The sequence below is a fragment of the Callithrix jacchus genome, chromosome 14, assembly GCF_049354715.1.
Source record: "Callithrix jacchus isolate 240 chromosome 14, calJac240_pri, whole genome shotgun sequence".
Classification (NCBI taxonomy): Eukaryota; Metazoa; Chordata; class Mammalia; order Primates; family Cebidae; genus Callithrix; species Callithrix jacchus.
In genome coordinates this window covers 28,724,038-28,730,286 of record NC_133515.1, presented here as the reverse complement: position 1 = coordinate 28,730,286, position 6,249 = coordinate 28,724,038, and the positions used below count along the sequence as shown (strand labels likewise).

Here is a 6,249-nt window from a genome sequence, read left to right as displayed (position 1 = left end):
TGGATGGAACTGAAGGTCATAATGCTAAGTGAAATAAGCCAGGCACAAAAAGACATATATGTTTTCACTTATTTATGGGATCTAAAAATCGAAACAATTGAACTCATGGAGATGAAGAATAGAGAAGGATGGTTACCAGAAGCTGAGAAGGGTAGTAGGGAGATGGCAGGGGAAGTGTGAGGGGGGTGGTTAATTGGTACAAAAAATATATTTAGGATGAGAAAGACCTATTATTTGTTAGCACAACACAATGACCATAGTCAATAATAATTTAATTGTACATTTTAAAATGACTAAAAGAGTGTAATTGGATTGTTCATAACACAAAGAATAAATGCTTGAGTTTATCACCCAATTTTCCACAATGTAATTATTCTGCATTCATACCTGTGCCAAAACATATCAGCACCCCATAAATATATATGCTTACTACATACCACAAAAAATAAAAATGAGTCAATGATGGCTTCTGCTTAAAGAAGCCCTTTTGCCCCCCTCAAAATGCTACTAAAATAATCATGAATGGACATGTGAAAGTATCTCACAAAATGGAAGGAGTGACTAAATACATACACTACATACATATGTGCATACATACATATAAAAGCTGAGGAGCAGATAGAAATGTGGAAACCAACAGACCCAAGAATGCTGAAATAGGAAAAGGCAAACTCATTTATACTGAAGAACCCCAAATGACTCAGGAATTTGAGAGCACCAAGTAGTTCTGAAAGAGGAGGTAAAGGTAGCACTGAAAGCAGGAGGAATGGCTGAAAATCAGCTTAATATGCAGTCAGTGGTCCCAACTAAGGGAAGGCTGGTGAGGTTTGACCCATCAGGACCAAGTGCTCCTCTGTATCCTTAGAACCACCAGAATGGAGGGAAGGGTCAGCAAGTGAGGCCCAACTGCAACTGTGCCACTAGGATGTCCTCTATATATGGAAGCATAGTGTAAAATATTGTTTGAAGAAATGAAAAATTGAGGAAAAATATTACTGTAAGCCATGATCTTATACCATCACAGATGGAAGGTATTGGGTAGGCCTGCCATCTGGCACTAAAATATCTTACTGAGTATCAGGCAAATATGTGAGGGTTCTGGCCTTAATTAAAAACATCAGAAAGATGTTAAAATAGGAGCATGAGTCTGGGAATGCCAACAAAAAGCCTAAAGATAAAAATTTCACATTTTGTCTTAAAGTTAAAAATAAGAGTTAATTTTAGAGGCAAATCTACCTAGGGTTATTCTTTTTCCACCCCCTGTTCTGGCTCATTCTGTTGCCTAATGATCCTTTCTGGGTGCTTATGACACAGGAAGGGAAGTCTCAAAATGCCTAGAAGGAAGGAGAGAATTTCAAGTTTAATCATAGTCCTAACCTGAGTTTTTACACGTTATTCACAGTATTTAACTGCCTGGAATCAGAAGCCAGAGTTTGAACCTCAATGCTGACATTTACAACCCAGGTAAAATTGGGCAATTTTACCTCCCAGGGCCTTAGTTTTCTTGACTATAAGATGATGAGAATAACAATACCCACATCTAAGCTAGTATTAAAGTTAATTTGTTGAAGTTAAGATTTAATACGATAATAAGTATAAAAGGGTTTAACATGACATCTGGGATGTAGTTATATTTATTATTTTTCAAGGAGCCACAGACTTTAGAGGAAAAGCAAGCTATTAGAGTTAAAAAGCATCAGTGGTTAGAGTTCCTAAAGGAATAGCAAGGAATGAGTTGGACATTTAAGATAGAGTTGATTTTTGTCTGCACTTTAAATGAAAATTGCAACAATATATTATTGTTTTGTCTTAAGAAAATCTACAAACCTATACCTTATGGACTAAATCAACATGGCTCAGTCTGCACCAGACATTTTATTTTATTCTGGACCCAATTCTTCTGTAAGGGTGAGTAGACAGCTGGAGGTAGGAGGCTGATACTCTAGGGAGGGTTTAACCCCATTATTTTTCTACCAAGATCAGCTCCTGGAAGAGACAATGTAGCCTCCTCACTAATCAATAAAAGCAGTGCTGGGCCAGGCATGGGGACTCACATGTGTAATTCCGGGACTTTGGGAGGCCGAGGCAGGCGGATCATGAGGTCAGGAGTTTGAGACCAGCCTAGCCAATATGGTGAAACCCTGTCTCTACTAAAAATATAAAAAAAAAAAAAGAAGAAGAAGAAGAAAAGAAAAGAAAAGAAAAAGAAAGCTGGGCCTGGTGATGCATTCCTGTAATCCCAGCTACTTGGGAGGCTGAGGTAGGGGAATTCCTTGAAGCTGGGAGTGGAGATTGCAGTGACACTGCACTCTAACCTGGGTGACAGAGTAAGACTCCATCTCAAAAAATGGAAAACAATCAATCAACAACAACAACAAAAAAAAAAAAACAATGAACTCCACCAAGGTCAGAGCTCCAGCTCAAAAATATTGTTTGCCTTGCCTCTAGCATCATCACAAAGATCCCAGGAAATTCAAACATCACAACTCCTACTCTTTGGGTCCCCCCACCCCAGACACCCTCCAGTATTCTTTTTCTACCTGTTGTTATATAAGAAATTCCCATGAACTTGAGCTAGACATAACATTATCTAGTGAGTGTAGGAAGGCTAGCATTAAAAAAGACACGAATGTTCCATGTCACTAGGAATCAGAGTTGGCAAAACAGTTCTTAAGGTTTGGTTTCTTATATCACCTGGCAACTTGCTAAAAATGCAAATTGGGAGCCTCACTCAAGACCTGTTGAATCAGAATCTCAGGTGGAAGCCAGGAATATGGAGGGTTTTTGTTTGTTTTATTTTATTTTTTCAGCTTTTTGTTTTGTTTGTGCCTTGGCAAAAATTGTACATATATTTCCAACATTTTGTTTTGAAATTTGTATACATTAAGAAATGGCTAAATTGGCCTCAGTTATCATTTTTTTGTGCTGAGAACACTTAAAAGCCTACTCTAAGCAATTTTCACTTATATAATACATTGTTATTAACTGTAGTCACCATGTTGTATATTAGATCTCTTGGACTTATTCCTCCAAACTGAAATTTTATGTTCTTTCACAAACATCTTTCAGTCTGTACCCTCCAGGCTCCTGATCCTGGTCACCACCATTCTATTCTCATTCATCTTTTTTTAGATTCTACATACAAGTGAGATTGTAAAGTATTTGTCTTTCTGGGCCTGGCTTATTTCACTTAACATAATGTCCTCCAAGTTCATCCATGTTGTTGCAAATGAGAGGGCTTTTTTAAGGCTGAATACCACATTTCCTTTATCCATTCATTGCTAAACACTTAATTTGATTCTGTAACTTGGCTATTGTAAATAATGCTTATGTGAACATGAGGGTGCAGCTACCCCTTCCCATAGTGCTTTCATTACCTTTGGATATATACCTAGTAATGGAATAGCTGCATTATATGGTAGTTCTATTTTTAATTTTTTGAGAAACTTCCATACTGTTTTCCATAATGGCTATATGAATTTACATTTCCACCCACAGTGTAACAAGGGTTTTCTTTTCTCCACAACTTTGCCAGTACTTGTTCTCTTTCACTTTTACTGTCAGTTAATTTTTGGCAAAGAAACCAAGAATGCAATGGGGAGACAAGGGTCTCTGAAATAAATGGTGTTAGAAAAACTGGATATCCTCATTCAGAAGAATAAAATTAGACCCTTATCTCACATCATATACAAAAGCCAACTCAAAATGGGTTACAGATTTAAACATAAGACCCCAAACTGTAAAACTATTAGAAGAAAACATAGGAGAAAAGCTAAGTTCCATAACATTGGTCAGGGAAAATGTACTCCCAAAAACACAGGCAACAAAAGTGAAAATAAGCAAATGTATTATATCAAACTAAAAAGCTTCTCCACAGGGGGGAAAAAGGTAGTGAAGAGACAACCTATGTAATGGAGAAAATATTTCCAAATCATACCTCTGATAAGGAGTTAATGCCCAAAATATATAAAAATTTCAAACAGTTCAATACCAAGAAAACAAATAACCTGATTAGAACATGGCCAAAAACCTCAACAGACAGTTTTCAAAAGAAGACATCCAAACAAATAACAGGTATATAAAAAGATGCTCAACATCACTATCATCAAGGAAATGCTAGTTAAAACCATGAGGAGCTCTCACTTCACACCTATTAGAATGGCTATTATCCTTTTTCACAACGGATTTGTTGCCAGAGCACAGGTATCATAAAAACTACCCCTAAAAGCCAAAATGGGAAAGGAAGACTCATATCAACATTGTTGTTATTGGACATGTAGATTTGGGCAAGTCTACCACTAGTGGCCATCTGATCTACAAATGTGGTGACATCAACAAAAGAACCATTGAAAATTTTGAAAAAAAAGGCTGCTGAGATGGGAAAGGGCTCCTTCATGTATTCCTGTGTCTTGGATAACCTGAAAGCTGAGCGTAAACATGGTATCACCGTTGATATCTCCTTGTGGAAATTTGAGACTAGCAAGTACTATGTGACTACCACTGATGCCCCAGGACACAGAGACTTCATCAAAAACATGATCACAGGGCCATCTCAGGTTGACTGTGCTGTCCTGATTGTTGCTGCTGGAGTTGGTGAGTTTGAAGCTGGTATTTCAAAAAACGGGCAGACCCGAGAGCACGCCCTTCTGGCTTACACACTGGGTGTGAAACAACTAATTGTTGGTGTTAAAAAAAAATGGATTCCACTGAGCAACCCTACAGCCAGAAGAGATATGAGGAAATAATTAAGTAAGTCAGTACTTACATTATGAAACTTAGCTACAACCCCAACACAGCATTTGTGTCAATTTCTGGTTTGAATGGTGACAACATGCTGGAGCCATGTGATAACATGCCTTGGTTCAAGGGATGGAAAATCACCCATAAGGATGGCAATGCTAGTGGAACCATGCTGCTTGAGGCTCTGGACTTCATCCTACCACCAACTCATCCAACTGAGAAGCCCTTGTGCCTGCCTCTCCAGGATGTCTATAAAATTGGTGGTATTGGTATTGTTCCTGTTGGCTGAGTGGTGATTGGTGTTCTCAAACGTGGTATAGTGGTCACCTTTGCTCCAGTCAATGTTACAACTGAAGTAAAATCTGTCAAAATGCACCATGAAGTTTTGAGTAAAGCTATTCATGGTGACAATGTGGGCTTTAATGTCAAGAATGTGTCTGTCAAGGATGTTCGTCATGGCAATGCTGCTGGTGACAGCAAGAACAACCCACCAATGGAAGCAGCTGGCTTCACTACTCAGGTGATTATCCTGAACCATCCAGGCAAATCAGTGCTGGCTATGCCCCTGTACTGGAATTGCCATACAGCTCACATTGCATGAAAGTTTGCTGAGCTGAAGGAAAGGATTGATCACCATTCTGGTAAAAAGCTGGAAGATGGCCCTAAATTCTTGAAGTCTGGTGATGCTATCATCATTGATATGGTTCCTGGCAAGCCCATGTGTGTTGAGAGCTTCTCAGACTATCCACCTCTGGGTCACTTTGCTGTTCATGATATAAGACAGACAGTTGTGATGAGTGTCATCAAAGCAATGGACAAGAAGGCTGCTGGAACTGGCAAGGTCACCAAGTCTGCCCAGAAAGCTCAGAGGGCTAAATGAATATTATTCCTAATGCCTGCCACCTCGGTCTTAATCAGTGGTGGAGGAAGAATGGTCTCAGAACTATTTGTTTCAATTGGCCATTTAAGTTTAGTAGTAAAAGACTCTTTAATGATAACTGTGCATCGTAAAACCTTCAGAAGGAAAGGTGAATGTTTTGTGGACCACTTTGGTTTTCTTTTTTGTGTATGGCAGTTTTAAGTTATTAGTTTTTAAAATCAGTACATTTTAATGGAAACAACTTGACCAAAAATTTGTCATGGAATTTTGAAACCGATTTAAAAAGTTTAATGAGAAAAAGCAATAATAATAATAATAATTTAAAAAGGAATGGTTATTATCAAAATTTCTAAGAGTAGATTTTAAATATCCTTACCATAAAGAAATGATAAGTCTGTAGGGGGATGAACATGTTAGTTTGCTTGATTTAATCATTCCCCAGTGTATACACATAAAACATCACATTGTACTCTATAAATATATAAAATTATTGAGTTAAAAATACAATTTAAAAAACCGTTTTAACAAGCCCTTCAAGTGAGTTTAATGAATGCTTCCACGTGAAAGCAACTTAAATAAAACAAATGTTTTTAAAGGTAACTGAAAGGACTTAGGTGAGATAAAAGCAG

General features: G+C 37.8%; 1 pseudogene; it reads left to right on the top strand.

Annotated features, from left to right (window-relative positions):
* Positions 1 to 4,361: 4,361 nt before the first annotated feature.
* Positions 4,362 to 5,620, top strand: LOC100405775 (elongation factor 1-alpha 1 pseudogene; annotated as a pseudogene).
* The last annotated feature ends 629 nt before the right edge of the window (positions 5,621 to 6,249 follow it).